Source organism: Bos indicus x Bos taurus, chromosome 13 (genome assembly GCF_003369695.1).
Source record: "Bos indicus x Bos taurus breed Angus x Brahman F1 hybrid chromosome 13, Bos_hybrid_MaternalHap_v2.0, whole genome shotgun sequence".
Lineage (NCBI taxonomy): Eukaryota > Metazoa > Chordata > Mammalia > Artiodactyla > Bovidae > Bos > Bos indicus x Bos taurus.
The window spans coordinates 58,645,120-58,663,281 of NC_040088.1; the positions used below are offsets into that span (position 1 = coordinate 58,645,120).

An 18,162-nucleotide genomic window follows, 5' to 3' on the forward strand; every position below is an offset into this window, starting at 1 on the left:
GTCTTTGTAGGGGCTTTCAAGCTCTCATGTACACAGAATCATCTGGGCAGTTTGTGAACAAAAAGTGTCCCTGGGCTTCATGACCAGAGACTCTGTAACAAGCTGAGGAAGCATCCAAGAGCCTGTTCTGTTACAAGCTCCCAGAATGGTTCTGATGGAGAAGATGGCATCATGTGGGAAAGAGAGCATCCAGGCAGAGATGGTTGCACTAACTGTTCTCTCCTCACCAGTGAGTACTGCTCTATCCCCAAATATTGGAGAAGGAAATGACCACCCACTCCAGTATTCCAGCCTGGGAAATCCCATGGACAGAGAAGCCTGGCGGGCTACAGTCCATGGAATCACAAAGAGTCGGAGATGACTAAGCAACTAAACAACAATCTCCAAATATATTAGGTGCTCAATAAATGTTGTTTAAGAGAGTGGGGAGCGTTAAAACAAGTGGGTATTCATCTATCAACAGGTAGGTGTTTATTGAGTATATACTAAGTATACAAGGTCCTATCAACATTGAAGCAGGTACTTGTCAAAATCCAATATGGAGCATGAGGTGCATGAAATCAAATAAAAATAAAGGAAAGCAAGACTTTGCTGTTATCCTGTCACAGAGCCAGAATGCGTCAGGGTCATTTTCAGGCTGGTGGTTTTCAACTGTATCCACTCACTGGAATCCCCTGGGGATTTTAAAATACCGATGCCTTGATCTTCATCCCCAGAGCTTCTGAATATATCTGGGACTGACAGTGTGCACCAAGATGTCTAAAAGCTCCCCAGGTGCTTCTTCTGTGTGGCCAGAGTTGAGTCACTGCTGCAGGCTCACACAGCCACTACTGGCACCTCTCCAGTGACACCTAGTTTATGTCTGCCTCGCTTTCCCACATCTGTTTACTGCTCTCCCCCTCTCACCTTTCACCAGATTCAAAGCTTCTTGAAGTCAGGTTCCAAATCATATTCCCCTTTGATTTTTCTAGAGTGCCCATGACAAGAGTCTATACTTAGGAGGTGTAGTATTGTGATTTATAACAAGAAATATATAGCTAGTCTTTATCCCTGTTCCTTGTGTAGAACATCTCTTGTCTCTAGTACAGACTCCTAAAACTCTTGGAATTTCTTAAGTGACGGGAGTGATAAAGGTGTCTTGAGTTATGTTAATGAGGTGGTTTTGGAAAGCCCCTAGATCATCTCAGGTTGGGGACTGGTTGCCAGCAGGCCCAACCATGTGATTTCAGAGCTGGAACTTGTAGTCCCACTCCCTAACCTCTGGAGAGGGGCGAGGGGCTGGAGGTTGAATCAACTGCCAACAGCCAGTTATTTAATTAATCATGACTTTGTAAAGAAGTCTGAATACACTCCAAAAGGACAAGGTTAGGAGAGCTTCTGGGATGGTGAACAAGTGCTGGGAGAGTGTGTGGAAGCTATGTGCCCTCCCCCAATAACTTGCTCTATGACATCTCTTCCATCTGGCTATTTCTGAGTTATGTCCTTTTCTAAAAAACCAGTAATCTCTTGAGTACACTGATTCTCTGAGTTCTGTGAGTTCCTCTAGAAAATTAATAGAATCCAAGGAGGGAGTTTTCAAGGAATCCAAGGTTTGTAGAACCCAGGATCTACAGCCTATCAATCAGAGGTGCAGGTGACAACCTGACTTGTGGTTGACCCCTGAAGTGTTGTAAGTATGGTTGTAATGTGAGAGTAAAGGAGAAATACAGAAGGAAGACTGAGATTTTCTTAAATAGAAAGAGAGCAGTAAAAATTTGTGGAATGAGGATACCACTGGCATGGATTTAAATCTCATCAACCATGAGTGAGCTGGACCAAGAAACATTTCAAAAAACTAAACCACAGCATTAAAACACTGAATAACCAAATTTAAAAAATAGTAACCAGGGACAAGCTGGCCCTTTAAGCACTGGGGAAGTTGCAGAAGAGCGTAAAATGATACAGACTCAACAGAGAAGAACAGCAGCTACAAACCAAAGGGAGCTCTTTAGGAACCTAGCATGAAAAACAACAACAACAACAACAACCCTGGACCATCCAATACTTAAACGGGAGCGTGTCTGGAGGTCAGCACCATGGACAGAGGCATCTGGAAGGCTCAATAAAGAAGGAACCAAAGGAACCACAAGGGGACTGCGACCCTGCCTTCAAATTACCAATCAAAGCTACTTTCTTTTATCCCAGAAAAAAACATGCAACACAAAGGATATTCTAGCTACTCTTGAGAAGAATGATTAACTTTAAGCTCTTGTGGTAAGTAAGGCCTTTCAACTAGGAGCATTGCTATTTTATTGAAATGACAAATCTAATGTAAATAATAAAACTCTATTGTTTCTGGCCCCCTAATGAAACTTCAAGTTTCTAATCCTTTTAAAAAGCATTTTTATTATTGCATTAGCAAATGATCATAAAATACTTCTTTTAGTAGACCCGAAAGATGAAACTGAATTTTTTTTTCAAGTATAATAAGACAATAGGAAAGAATGCTGCTGCTGCTGCTGCTAAGTTACTTCAGTCGTGTCTGACTCTGTGTGACCCCATAGATGGCAGCCTACCAGGCTCCCCCGTCCCTGGGATTCTCCAGGCAAGAGTACTGGAGTGGGTTGCCATTTCCTTCTCCAATGCATGAAAGTGAAAAGTGAAAGGGAAGTCGCTCAGTCATGTCTGACTCTTCGTGACCCCATGGACTGCAGCCCACCAGGCTCCTCCGTCCATGGGACTTTCCAGGCAAGAGTACTGGAGTGGGTTGCCATTGCCTTCTCCGGATATGAAAGAATATTAAAGAATATTAAATCTAAATGGACTCCTCCATCACAAAATTAGGGCTTGGGTTCAGATCAGCTATCAAGGATGAGATTCACATATCAGCATATTACAGACCCTGAGAGACAAAGCAAAGGTAACCCATAATTTTTTAACTCTGCCTGCATACCAGAAGTGATGAGGGATCTCCCATTAATCTCATTTAATCCTCATCAATGCCCTCTTCCTGCAGCTTTATACTGATATCCCCATTATGCACATGCAGATAGGGAGTATCAGAGAGGATGAGTAAGTTGTCTGAGGTCACACAGCTGCTAAGGAACAAAGTCAGCATTTGGTCTTCTGCCTAACTCTGAAGTTTGCTTCCTTTTTTTTTTTTTAAGCTACTCAGCTGTGTTACCAGATCTGGGCAGCACACATCATTTTAATCTATGACAAATTGGATATTTCCTTTATCCACTACCTCCTAAAGGCATTATAATCCAGAATAAAACACAGACATTCAAACTAAACTGTAGTCTATGAAAATCAATTTTATTTAAACCAATATTGAAACTATCTCATAATAAAATAATTGTACCTGCTGAGTATAATAACTAAGACAGTCACTTTATATGTGGTTTAATAACCACAAGCAGCCTTAAATACAGCTTCATTAAAGCCAGAGTTAGTTTTCCTGCTCTTTTATTATGCATGTTATATGTTTTTTATATATATTCTCACCAATACAGATTAATTAACACACAAATATGAGTATGACTTCTAAGAATTTAAAACTACTTAAAGGGGACCCAAATGATAAAGAAAAGCTGAGATTTTAATGTGAAAAAATGACAATACTGGAAAACATTATTTAATTTTAAAAGATATTTATGTATTTGCCCATGCTGGGTCTTAGCTGTGGCTCACTGGATCTTTGATCTTCATTGCAGCATGCAGGATCCTTAGTTGTGGCAAATGGGATCTAGTTCCTTGACCAGGGATCAAAGCTAGGCCACCTGCCTTAGGAGCATGGACCCTTAGCCACTGGACCACCAGGGAAATTCCTAGAAAACGCATTTTGATTTAATATCTAAAACATAATGAGTGGGGACTTCCTTGGTGGTCCAGTGATTAAGAATCCACCTCCCAATGCAGGGGACAGAGGTTCAACCCCTGGTCAGGGAACTAAGATCCCACGTGCAACTGAATCCAAACTCTAGAGCCTGCAAGCCACAACTAGAGAACTTGTGTGCTTCGACAAAGATCCCAAGGGCCACAGCTAAGACCTGACACAGTCAAAAAAGTATTAAAATATATCTACAAAATAAGTTTTCATTTTCCTCTCTGTAAAAAGCATAAGATTACATCTTAAACTATGCGTTATAAGGAAAATTATGTGAATTTTCTGGGCAGGTCAATTCATTTACACCAGCCCTTAAAAGTAGAGAACTTCCTCTAGATAGAGACAAGTGACACAATAAATGACCAGGTCAGAGGGATTCTAAGTGTGAGAAGCAGTTAAAGCTTTGACTGGCACCAGGATGGAGAGGGTAACATGATGGAAGGAGCAGAAAAAGCCTAGGATGGCCCCCAGCTGACAGCCATCAAGGAAGCACAGTCCTACAACCACAAAGAACTGGATTTGATCAACAATAGAATGTGCTTGAAAGCAGAAAGGAACGCAACCCTCCCAACCTTGATTTTGTCTCTGCGAGACTTAAAGTGGAGGACCCAGCTGAGGCATGCTGTACCATGACTCCTGCTCTATGGAACTGAAAGACAATGAATGAATGTTGTAAGCCACTAAATTTGCAGCAATTTGTTACAGCAGCAATAGAAAGTGAATACAGTTTACATACCTTATAATTAACCCTGCTTAATTTGGGGAGGAGTTGTTCATGGATTAACGACTCCTAATACATTTAAAAATGTACTTTTAATTGTATTGCTCCTAATACATTTAAAAATCACCTCCCTCACCTTTATTTTAGGCTGTTTGGACATACGGTATATGTGCTAATTGATTTTTCAATCACTGTCATGTTTTCAGATCAAAGGATAAAGTTAGCAATCTAGAGGGACTCATTCACAAAACACACATCATTAGTGTAAATACTCACTTCATTTTCATTCTCACAAAACTCTCTGGGAAAAACGTCCTCATTTGGCTTTTTCTAAATACCTCTCCATCCTTGTTAAGAGGCTTAAGCAATCAGATCATGATTTTGCGTCTTTAAGCATTCAAGAGACATGATCCTGCATGATACCAACAGAATGGAAGAATAATTAACCTGAATTTCTAAATGGAACAAGTTTGGTAGATCTTTGATAGAGAAATAAGCAGTCAATTCTGGATGGTGACTCAATTTATCAGTCACATCAATCTTTAGAAAACTCTTGTACTTCATAACACTAAACAACATCAATAATAAAAACAAAGAAAAAAGTTTGCCCATTTTCCACTGATCAAAAAAACTCCTGTTTTCCTTCCCCTGCCACAAGTTCCTCTGGTGTGTATGTGGCAGATAATCTATTAAGATATGACTTTATATTCTCGTCCCTGCTAGTGCAATAAGATCTAGGAAAAATAAGGCAAATTTAGCTCCCTTTCTTCTAGATAAGACAAAGTCTTGAGTTTTGTGTTCGGGGCATCCAGAAATATTAGATTTAGGAATTGAAAACAGAAATTGCCAGAAACTTGGGGGGAAAAAAAAAAACACTATCCAGGCTTTGGAGTTTGTTACTAGCCAAAGAGATGGATGTGGCTTTGAGTTTAGATGGTTACAATGACCTGGAAATTAAAAGAGACTGGAGAGGTGCTACAGAGCCTGCCTCTGCCCTCCTCTATCCTACTGATTGTCCATGATGTCTGATGGGATGGTCAGGGAAGCTGGAGCCTGAGTACAAGTGAGGCAGGGGGTAGATGCCCCCTCTCCACCAACAAGGTAAGCATTAGGAATTGATTCCTTATGGACAGAAACTCCAAAATATCAATAGCAGGGCAATTGAGACAGGAGGCTGGGCCGTGCCCAGATAAGAGACTATGTATTTGTCATTCTCAAAGTCAAGGAGCCTTTCTTGACTAGTAAATTCCTTGCAGGTCAAAAGAAGACTGATGCTAAGGCTACCCATAGGCCTCGTTGTTGGAATCCACCCTGGCTGAGAGATTTGTGTGAACACATTTGCTGTTGGAGAAGACTTTGGAGGGTCTCCTGGACAGCAAGGAGATCAAATCAGTCCATCCTAAAGGATATTAGTCCTGAATATTCATGGGAAGGACTGATGCTGAAACTGAAGCTCCAATACTTTGGCCACCTGATGCAAAGAACTGACTCCTTGGAAAAGACCCTGATGCTGGGAAAGATTGAGGGCAGGAGGAGAAAGGGGTGGCAGAGGATGAGATGGTTGGATGGCATCACTGACTCAATGGACATGAGTTTGAGCAAGCTCTGAGAGCTAGTGAAAGATAGGGAAGCCTGGTGTGCTGCAGTCCACGGGGTTGCAAAGAGTCAGACACAACTTAACAGCTGAACAACAACAACATAGGAGGATCCTGAGATGTACCAAGTACGGATTCAGACCCAGACATATCAAAAGGATTGGCCAAAGGAAACCCAGAAGAAATGTCTCCATAAGTGATTTAAACTACCACGAGTGTGTGACTCTCTGAGTACCCCTGAATGTCTATCCACACATACTGCATTCTATTTCTTCCTAATAAATACTTAACTTGTTTCACTACTTCACTACTTCCCGTCTTTGTGGGAATTCTTTTCTGCAAAGCCAAAGGGCCAGAGCGATGTCAATGACCACGGATCTAGTGACTAGGATTTAGCGCTCTCACTGCTGAGGCCCGACCTCCATCTCTGGCTCAGAAGGGAAAGCCTGCTTTGAGCCTCTGTAGGCTAAGGGCACTGGAGATCATGTGGAGATTGACTGACATGAAGAATGATGCCTACTCCCACATCCAGTATGTGGGAGATGGGCCTCCTCCCTTGCAACAGACCACAACACACAGCAGTGACCACAATGGGCTACAGAGTTGGAAGTCCTTCCCCAGATTCTCTAAGTCACAGAATACCATGGGACCCTTGAGCAACTTTCAGGGACAGAGGCCTCCAGTGATGACTGAAACTGGGTAGCTAGCTACACTAGTTAACAGGGGTTAAAACAGAGACTGAACTAGATACAGAAACATACAGCAACGTGGTGTTTGGGTACACAATGGTGGAGCAAATTCATGCAGCTATATGTTTATGTGTGGACTGGCACATGTAGAGAGTAGATTAAGTGCATCCAAGAAATTACCTTAATCTATAAATCAGTTCAGTTCAGTAGCTCAGCCATGTCTGACTCTTTGCGACCCCATGAATCGCAGCACGCCAGGCCTCCCTGTACATCACCAACTCCCGGACTTTACTCAAACTCATGTCCATCGAGTCGGTGATGCCATCCAGCCATCTCATCCTCTGTCGTCCCCTTCTCCTCCTGCCCCCAATAGATCAGAGTCTATTCCAGTGAGTCAACTCTTCGCATGAGGTAGCCAAAGTATTGGAGTTTCAGTCTGAGCATCAGTCCTTCCAGTGAACACCCAGGATTGATCTCCTTTAGGATGGACTGGTTGGATCTCCTTGCTGTCCAAGGGACTCAAGAGTCTTCTCCAACACCACAGTTCAAAAGCATCAATTCTTCGGCACTCAGCTTTCTTCTCAGTCCAACTCTCACATCCATACATGACCACTGGAAAAACCATAGCCTTGACTAGACGGACCTTTGTTGGTAAAGTAATGTCTCTGCTTTTCAATATGCTATCTAGGTTGGTCATAACTTTCCTTTCAAGGAGAAAGCGTCTTTTAATTTCATGGCTGCAGGTCACCAACTGCAGTGATTTTGGAGCCTAAAAAAATAAAGTCTGACACTGTTTCCACTGTTTCTCCATCTATTTGCCATGAAGTGATGGGACCAGATGCCATGATCTTAGTTTTCTGAATGTTGAGCTTTAAGCCAACTTTTTCACTCTCCTCTTTCACTTTCATCAAGAGGCTTTTGAGTTCCTCTTCACTTTCTGCCATAAGGGTGGTGTCATCTGCATATCTGAGGCTATTGATATTTCTCCCGGCAGTCTTGATTCCAGCTTGTGCTTCTTCCAGCCCAGTGTTTCTCATGATGTACTCTACATAGAAGTTAAGTAAGCAGGGTGACAATATACAGCCTTGACGTACTCCTTTTCCTATTTGGAACCAGTCTGTTGTTCCATGTCCAGTTCTAACTGCTGCTTCCTGACCTGCATATAGGTTTCTCAAGAGGCAGGTCAGGTGGTCTGGTATTCCCATCTCTTTCAGAATTTTCCACAGTTTATTGTGATCCACACAGTCAAAGGTTTTGGCATAGCCAATAAAGCAGAAAGAGATGTTTTTCTGGAACTCTCTTGCTTTTTCCATGATCCAGCAGATGTTGGCAATTTGATCTCTGGTTCCTCTGCCTTTTCTAAAACCAGCTTGAACATCTGGAATTTAACGGTTCATGTATTGCTGAAGCCTGGCTTGGAGAATTTTGAGCATTACTTTACTAGCGTGTGAGATGAGTGCAATTGTGCGGTAGTTTGAGCATTCTTTTGCATTGCCTTTCTTTGGGATTGGAACGAAAACTGACCTTTTCCAGTCCTGTGGCCACTGCTGAGTTTTCCAAAGTTGCTGGCATATTGAGAACAGTACTTTCACGGCATCATCTTTCAGGATTTGAAATAGCTCAACTGGAATTCCATCACCTCCACTAGCTTTGTTCATAGTGATGCTTTCTAAGGCCCACTTGACTTCACATTCCAGGATATCTGGCTCTGGGTGAGTGATCACACCATCGTGATTATCCAGGTCATGAAGCTCTTTTTTTTGTACAGTTCTTCTGAGTATTCTTGCCACCTCTTCTTAATATCTTCTGCTCCTGTTAAGTCCATACCATTTCTGTCTTTTAATCAGCCCATCTTTGCATGAAATGTTCCCTTGGTATCTCTAATTTTCTTGAAGAGATCTCTAGTCTTTCCCATTCTATTGTTTTCCTCTATTTCTTTGCATTGTTCACTTAGGAAGGCTTTCTTATCTCTCCTTGCTATTCTTTGGAACTCTGCATTCAGATGCTTATATCTTTCCTTTTCTCCTTTGCTTTTCGCTTCCCTTCTTTTCACAGCTATTTGTAAAGCCTCCTCAGACAGCCATTTTGCTTTTTTGCATTTCTTTTCCATGGGGATGGTCTTGATCCCTGTCTCCTGTACAATGTCATGAACCTCCATCCATAGTTCATCAGGCACTCTATCTATCAGATCTAGTCCCTTAAATCTATTTCTCACTTCCACTGTATAATCATAAGGGACTTGATTTAGGTCATACCTGAATGGTCTAGTGGTTTTCCCCACTTTCTTCAAATTCAGTCTGAATTTGGCAATAAGGAGTTCATGATCTGAGCCACAGTCAGCTTCCGGTCTTGTCATTGCTGACTGTATAGAGCTTCTCCATCTTTGGCTGCAATAAATATAATCAATCTGATTTTGGTGTTGACCATCTGGTGATGTCCATGTGTAGAGTCTTCTCTTGTGTTGTTGGAAGAGAGTGTTTGCTGTGACCAGTGCGTTCTTTTGGCAAAACTCTATTAGTCTTTGCCCTGCTTCATTCTGTATGAAGGCCAAATTTGCCTGTTACTCCAGGTGTTTTTTGACTTCTTACTTTTGCATTCCAGTCCCCTATAATGAAAAGGACATCTTTTTTGGGTGTTAGTTCTAAAAGGTCTTGTAGGTCTTCATAGAACCGTTCAGCTTCAGCTTCTTCAGCATTACTGGTTGGAGCATAGGCTTGGATTACTGTGATATTGAATGGTTTGCCTTGGAAACGAACAGAGATCATTCTGTCATTTTTGAGATTGCACCCAAGTACTGCATTTTGGACTCTTGTGTTGACCATGATGGCTACTCCATTTCTTCTAAGGGAGTCCTGCCCACAGTAGTAGATATAATGGTCATCTGAGTTAAATTCACCCATTCCAGTCCATTTTAGTTCACTGATTCCTAGAATGTCGACGTTCACTCTTGCCATCTCTTGTTTGACCACTTCCAATTTGCCTTGATTCATGGACCTGACATTCCAGGTTCCTATGCAATATTGCTCTTTACAGCATCGGACCTTGCTTCTATCACCAGTCACATCCACAGCTGGGTATTGTTTTTGCTTTGGCTCCATCCCTTCATTCTTTCTGGAGTTATTTGTCCACTGAACTCCAGTAGCATATTGAGCACCTACCGACCCGGGGAGTTCCCCTTTCAGTATCCTATCATTTTGCCTTTTCATACTGTTCATGGGGTTCTCAAGGCAAGAATACTTAAGTGGTTTGCCATTCCCTTCTCCAGTGGACCACACTCTGTCAGAATCTATAAATAGCTATAGCTTAAGCAGCTATAAAAGGAAGGAAACTGGAAAAGGCCCTGCTCTCTTCTTCAAAAGGATTTCTTGATCATTTGTATTTGCTTATGAGGACAGGGATTTGCCAGGCACAAGCAAGATGGCAGAGAAACTTAGAAGAGGATGCAGGAGGAGGAAGTGCTTCCATGCCTGTGACTGAAAACACAGTCCAGTGTCCCATTGGTATGTAATGTAGATGCATTGTTTTGGGGTTGGCCAACCTAGCTTGCTGCAGGCAGCCATTTAGTGATATCTGAACATGTGACTTTGTGCTTTATTTCCTTGACAAAGTCCAAATCAGAGCTCAGGAACTGTCACGACTCTGTAGGGCAGATTTGTGCTGCAAAAGGAGGGGACAGGAGCTGACACTGAACACCAGGGCATTTTTCCACTTCTAAAATCTATGTTAATTTCAGTGATGATATACTCAGGTAAATATACTGCTTGCAATAAATCAGTTGCCTACTGATTCTCTTGGCATTAACTCTCCCTCTCTCTCACACACACTACACATACAAGCTACATACATCATACAGAGACACACGCACGCACCTGCAAGAAAATTAAGCCCACGAAGATACTTTATTAGTGGAAAGTCACAGCTGACTTAACTTTCAAAAGTCAGGCAATTCGAAGTTCCTTCTGCAACTTTATCTCATCTCCACCATATAAACACACAGTGAAGCATGAAACCTAAATATGCAAGCAGAATATCTTTGCACAAAGGGGACACATTCTTGTACTGATGACTTTGTCATTCCTTGCTTTGTATCTTTAAAATGACTTCCACCAGAGTCAGCTTCTTACCCATCTCTCTTTCACCTGAGCTCCTGCCATACTCAAGACAAGCACTGGGCTTAAAAGGTATATTTCAAGCTAATAAGAGAGTCAAGGCCAAAAAAGAATGGCAGGAAAGGTCTCAGGTCCTATTCCCCACAGCCAACTTGGCCACCGTTGGCCACATGCATGCATGCCCTTCAACATTCCCAATCCAGTCCTTTTGCAAATACCACTTACTCCCCTTTCAGATGACTTCCTGGGATTTCTCTGGTGGTCCAGTGGCTAAGACTCCAAGCTCCCAATGCAGGGGGCCCAGGTTGGATCCCTGGTCAGGGAACTACATCCCACAAGACACAACTAAGATCCTGTGTGCCACAACTAAGACTCGGTGCAGCCAAATAAGTAAATAAATACATTTAAAAATTATATATAAAAGAAGACAATTTCCTGACATCTTTGACAACCTCCATTTGTCACCTCCTTAGAGCCTGAGATCAAAGCTCACTTCTTCCAGAAAGTCTTTTCTGATTTAACTGTTTCACCAATTCTTTCAACATGTGGGCATTCAATTATCAAGAGAATATTCTGCCCTCGCTGACATGTAGCTTTACAAGTGAGATAAAGCATAGCTAATGTTAGAGAGAAGTTGAATGATCGTTATCATAGCAAGCAGATTAGACTTAAATGAGTCATAAGAGAGTAGAATTGTAGTTCATGGTATAAAATAAAATTTTTGGAATTTAGTAAGAGCTCTATAGACCACATGGCCAGGAGACCTCTGTCACTTTAACAGGTGGAGCTCTGTAAGAGGAGAGAGGAGCCATCATTGAACTAGGAGTCAGGAGACATGGGTCATTCAAAATCTTATGACTTGCTATTTGCCTCATGTGCTACACCATTAGAATGTAAATTCTTTGCAAATGAGCTGTGTGTGCCTCTTCTCCCCCCCCCCCCCCCCACATATCCCCTATAGTGCAAAATTGGGGAATCATCTATATATACCAGGCACTCTGTAAGTATTTGTTAACCTATATTTACATATGTAGCTAGGGCCAGAAAGAGTTCTGGTGGTTTTACAAGAATACAGGAAATTTTATAAATTTAAGGCCCACAGAGCTTAGAGGAACTATGGAGATGACTTAGTCCAGAATTGGTATTTTTACAGAGGGACAATCCAAGGTCACAAGGGCTTATTCAAGAGCACAGCACCAGTAAGCGACACACGTGGTACAGTACTGAGTTTCCTGAATTACTGGATCAGCAACCCTCTCAAGGCCGGCATTTAAACATTTAAGGGAAAATCTGTTTCAAATCCCAAAGAAAGGCAATGCCAAAGAATGTTTAGATTACTGCACAATTGCACTCATCTAACAGGCTAACAAAGTAATGCTCAAGATTTTCCAACCCAGGCTTCAACAGTACATGAACCATGAACTTCCAGATGTTTAAGCTGGATTTAGAAAAGGCAGAAAAACCAGAGATCAAATTGCCAACATCTGCTGGATCATTGAAAAAGCAAGAGAGTTCCAGGAAAACATCTATTTCTGCTTTATTGACAATACTGTGTGGATTAGAACAAACTGTGGAAAATTCTTCAAGAGATGGGAATACCAGACCACCTGACCTGCCTTTTGAGAAATCTGTATGCAGGTCAAGAAGCAACAGTTAGAACTGGATATGGAAGAACAGACTGGTTCCAAATTGGGAAAATAGTACGTCAAGGCTGTATACTGTCACCCTGCTTATTTAACTTATATGCAGAGTACATCAGGTGAAATGCCAGGCTGGATGAAGCACAAGCTGGAATCAAGATTGCCAGGAGAAATATCAATAACCTTGGATATGCAGATGACACCACCCTTATGGCAGATAGGGAAGAAGAACTAAGAGTCTCTTGATAAAAGTGAAAGAGGAAAGATAAAAACTTGGCTTAAGACTCAACATTCAGAAAACTAAGATCATGACATCTGGTCCCATCACTTCATGGCAAATAGATGGGGAAACAATAGAAACAGTGACAGATTTTATTTTGGGGGGCTCCAAAATCACAGCAGATGGTGACTGCAGCCATGAAATTAAAAGACACTTGCAAGAAAAGCTATGACCTTGGAAGAAAAGCTATGACCAACCTAGACAGTATATTAAAAAGCAGAGACATTACTTTGCCAACAAAGGTCCGTCTAGTCAAAGCTATGGTTTTTCCAGTAGTCATGTATAGAGGTGAGAGTTGGACTATAAAAAAAAAGCTGAGCACCGAAGAATTGATGCTTTTGAACTGTGGTGTTGGAGAAGACTCTTGAGAGTCCCTTGGGCTGCAAGGTAATCAAATCAGTCAATCCTAAAGGAAATAAGTCCTGAATATTCATTGGAAGGACTGATGCTGAAGCTGCAACTCCAATACTTTGGCTGCCTGATGCGAAGAGCTGACTCATTTGAAAAGACCCTGATATTGGGAAAGATTGAAGATGGGAGAAAGGAACAACAGAGGATGAGATGGTTGGATGGCATCACCAACTTGATGGACATGAGTTTGAGTAAACTCTAAGAGTTGGTGATGGACAGGGAAGCCTGGCGTGCTTCATTCCATGGGGTCGCAAAGAGTTGGACACAGCTGAGCGACTGAACTGAACTGCTTCAAAACCTCAATGTTATGACATGAAAACTTTTCAACTCCTAGGGCAAACTGCCATTTACAATGATAATATACTTTTGTGTGTCTACTGGCAAGATGTTTTGCTCAATGATTTTTCTATATGGACTAAATGTTTTTCATGATATTTTAAATTAAGACCTGTATTGCTTAGGATTACATGTAGCTGAATATATCCAGAGATCCCCCAAGTAGTGGTGGCTTAAATGAGAATGAAATGAATATTTCTGTCACCAGTACAGGAGATGTAAGAGATGTGGGTTCAATCCCTGGGTCAGGAAGATCCCTTGGAGGAGGAAATGGCAACCCACTCCAGTATTTTTGCCTGGAAAATCCCATGGACAGAGGAGCTTAGCAGGCTACAGTCCACGGGGTCACAAAGAGTCAGACACGATTGAAACGACTTAGCAAAGAAGTCCATCAGCGGGGGATTCAAAGCTGCTGTGGGTTCATAGCTCTTCTGTTCCATATCTTTCCCATATTACTTTTAAGTTCAAGGTTCTCCTTGAGCTCCATCCATTTCCTCTAAATTCAGCCAAGAAAAAGGAGAAGGAGCAGAGAAAGGGCACACTCCTCTCTTTCGGATAACCTCTTGACGGCCCCAAACAACAATTCTGTTTGTATCATCTTAAATAGATCCTAGTCATGTGGCCAGACTTGGCTGCAAGGGACCTTAGACCATGTTGGCTTTACTATCAGTGTTCTGCTACAAGGCAAGAAGAAGGGGAAAATATGAGGAGCTACTGGTATCCTTTTCCACAGAATTTCTGCTCAATAATCCCTTTCTTAATGAATTCAAATGATACTTTAATATTATACAAACAATATTAAAGCAGAAGTATTAAGTAGAATGCTATTATTTACATAGATAAAGTAATATGAATAATGACAATAATTTTAAACCCATTCAGTATAGAAGGAATATTTTAGTAGAATGCAATTATTATAAGCTCACATCTTTGCCTTATTGATACTAAGAGTAGTGGAATAATCCCAGGGCTAATAGATAATCCCTCATAGGGCAAGAAATTAGTCACCAGGTCATTACATTTGTCAAGAGAGCTCATAAGAACGGGTGATTTCTTCAGGCGTCTGTTCAGCTCTTTCCATCCACCTCAACTGCCACTTTCCTAGTTTCTTAGGCCCTGCCAAAGGAGAAATCATCATCAAGGCAACCAGGGCTCTTCGCTCTCCCTGGCTGATCCTGGTCACTAGTATCATAATGTCATGATCAAACAAGCACTAAAAATCAAGAGATGTTTTAGAGTAGATAAAGGTACAGTTTTGCCTCTGTCACAGGCTGCCCTGTGTCTTGGTCTCTGAACCCAAATACAGAGATTAAGATTGCAGATTCTCCCTTCCTATTCTTCATGTGGAAGAGCCTACTATGAGGGAGTCTGGAAAATTCGAGTTACTCAAAGTTTAGGTTTTAAATCAATGAAAAAGATTTTTCACATCAGACTTCACCAGTTCCTTTACACCCCTCCCAGATAGCTGTTCAGAATGAGAGCCTGTGAACAGAAGAATGGATACAGAAGATGTGGTATGTATATACAATGGAATATTAGCCATAAACAGGAATGATATTGGATCATTTGTAGAGACATGGATCGACCAAGAGACTGTCATACAAAGCGAAGTAAGTTAAGAGAAAAACAAATATCGTATGTTAATGCATATATACAGAATCTGGAAAAATGGTACCGATGAACCTATTTTCAGGGCAGGAATAGTGACACAGGGAATGGACAAGTGGACACGGGTCGGGGGTGAGATGCACTGGGAGACTGGACTTAAAGTATGTGCACTGCCATGTGTGAAACAGATAGCTGGTGGGAAGCTGCTGTGTAGTGCAGGGAGCTCAGCTCAGGGCTCTGTGATGACCTAGAGGGGTCGGGTGGTGCTGGGGGTGGGAGAGAGGTCCAAGAGAGAGGGGATATATGTATATATACAGCTGATTCACTTTGTTGTACAGCAGAAACTAATACAACTTTATAAAGCAACAATAAAAACCCCAACCCTGTAAACCCTGATAAATAATAGTAAAAAATTAATAAATAAAAGAATCAGAGCCTGGCCCCTATACTTCACATAGAAAACCACTGAAAACTGTTCTGCAATACTGTCTCAACACAAGACTAGTACTATTCCAACACTGTAACCAAAGTCAAGGAAACACTCCTCTTAACAGTCTATTTCCTTCTCTCCATTGCTATCAGCTCCAGTGACCTGTTGTCAACACTGAAGAAATTCTAGACCTCTTTAGCCTCCTTCATAATACGACTGACTGTGATCTTCTGGATTTCTAAAGGTTCCTTCGACCCTCAAATTTTCTTTAGAGCCTTCAAGTTACCTAACCTCTCTGGATCTCCCTTATCTCATTAGAAAAATCAGTGCTTTAGAAAAGACAGTCCCTAAAGCATGTCGCAGCTCAGACCCATCTCACAATGCTACAACATGACTACTGAATAGCAAGGCCACATCACAGAAGTGAAGCTTTAAATTTCTCTTGCAATGTTTCATTAAGAACTACAGCCATTTAAAAATAATTTGACAATTCTTCGGGATGAATTCTTCTGAAGAAGAAATTGTTTGTATACATCATCCTGTCTTATCAAACTTCCACAGCTGCTGACGAGCGGTAATACACTGTACCACTGTGAGAAGGTTGGTGAAACGGAACGCAATAGAGCCTGCCAGGTAAGTACCAATGAAAATGATTTCAAATCATTTAAAGCGAGCATTATGTCACAGTCACTGCTTTATGGAAGAACTAGGACTTTGTCTTTTCTGCAAGGGGAACAGAATCATCTCGCTTTCCAACTCTGCAGGAGTATCTGACAAGGACTTGTGCAGTATATATTCCACAGCACTCACTGTAATTTCAAGTTCAAAGCAGCAGGGACCGCAGTATATGCTGCAGCCCAAGAAGAGCAGCATCATCTTTTTTCCCATTTCCCTCCTTTGCCTTTGCTTCTTTTCCAGGATTTCTGTGTGCCCTACTCTCTTGCATAAAGAATAAGTTCCCTATGGACGATTTCTGATGCTCACTTTCTGACAACAACTCTCTAGTTGGTGATAAACGATACAAAAGCTTTAACTTCCAACCACTCATCCATTTGCCCTTCAAATTACAATGTAAGATCTAGTATTTTCACTTTCAAGTGGTTTAGAGTTTCCACCCTTCCACTCTTCAGTCCTTCTAAATAGGATTGGCTAAAGGAGAATTGTATTTTAAATACAATATCATCCAAAAGTGAGTGTAGGGAAGTGTACTTCCTAAGAATCAAAGTAATATTTGCAAAAACATTTTTTGCAACCTTGTGTTTGGTTTTGTTTATTCAAAATGTCACTCAGTACTTTGCATACAAGACTTACAGCTCCAAGTTAAGATGAATGCTGGCTACCAAATGAAACAACCTTCTTAAACTTTGCTTGAGGGAAGGGCTTAACTTTAAATATGGCGTTCCATAGGAAAAAAGCGAAGTTCCTAAAAGCCTTAATTAACCTTTACTCATTTCAGCATATATTATCCTCCAGAGAAGATTGGACCCTCCTGGCTAACAGTTCTCCAAAGGACAAGGCTGTTCGGTTAACTTACACTAAGGGTGGAGACTGGGAATTTAAACTCTGCACTGCTTATGCAGCAAAAACATTTTCAAAACACTAATCAATTCCAATGAAGCCTCCATAATTGAAATTTCTCATTTTAGATTTTCTAATTCACCTTAGGACAATAACATTTAAAATACATTCGGCTTTTCATGAAGACGGTGCCGAAGGCGAAGAAGGAATCCCCTGTCTCTCCCAAAGCTAAAGCCAAAGCAAAGGCTTTGAGGGCCAAGAAGGCAGTGTTGAAAGGGGTCCACAGCCACAAAAACAGAAGACCCGGACATCACCCACCTTCTAGCAGCCCACACTGTGGCTAATATTCAAGAGGGTCCAAATATCCTTGGAAGAACGCCCCTAGGAGAAACAAACTTGACCACTATTGCCATCATCAAATTCCCCCTCAGCACCAAGTCAGCCGTGAAGAAAACAGAAGACAACCACACACTGGTATTCACTGTGGATGTCAAAGCCAACAAGAACCAAGTTAGATAGGCTGTGAAGAAGCTCTGTGACTGTGACATGGCTAAACTCAATACCCTAATCAGGCCTGATGGAGAGAAGAAGGCATATGTTCAACTGACTCCTGACTATGACGCTTAGGATGTTGACAACAAAACTGGGATTATCTAAACTGAGTCCAGGGACTTCCCTGCTGGTCCAGTGGCTAAGACTCTGCACTTCCAATGCAGGGGCCTGGGTTGGATCCCTGGTCAGGGAACTAGATCCCACACGCCACAACTAAGAGATTGCAGGGTGCAACAAAGGTCTTACATGCCGCACCTAAGACACAGCACAGCCAAATGAATGATCAAAAACTCTAAATAAATAAATAAACTGAGTCCAGCTGGCTAATTCTAAAACAAAAGTTTTCAGTACAAAAATAAAGCATTCAAACTCCTTATAAATGAACTACATAAGTTTATATTTTTC

General features: G+C 41.6%; 1 protein-coding gene and 1 pseudogene across 1 annotated transcript in view; one reads left to right on the plus strand and one right to left on the minus strand.

Moving 5' to 3' along the window:
- The window catches only part of KIAA1217 (KIAA1217 ortholog), an 815,330-nt gene that overhangs the window by 681,107 nt on the left and 116,061 nt on the right, over window positions 1–18,162 (minus strand). The window lies entirely within an intron of this gene.
- On the plus strand, window positions 17,374–17,862 carry LOC113903584 (annotated as a pseudogene).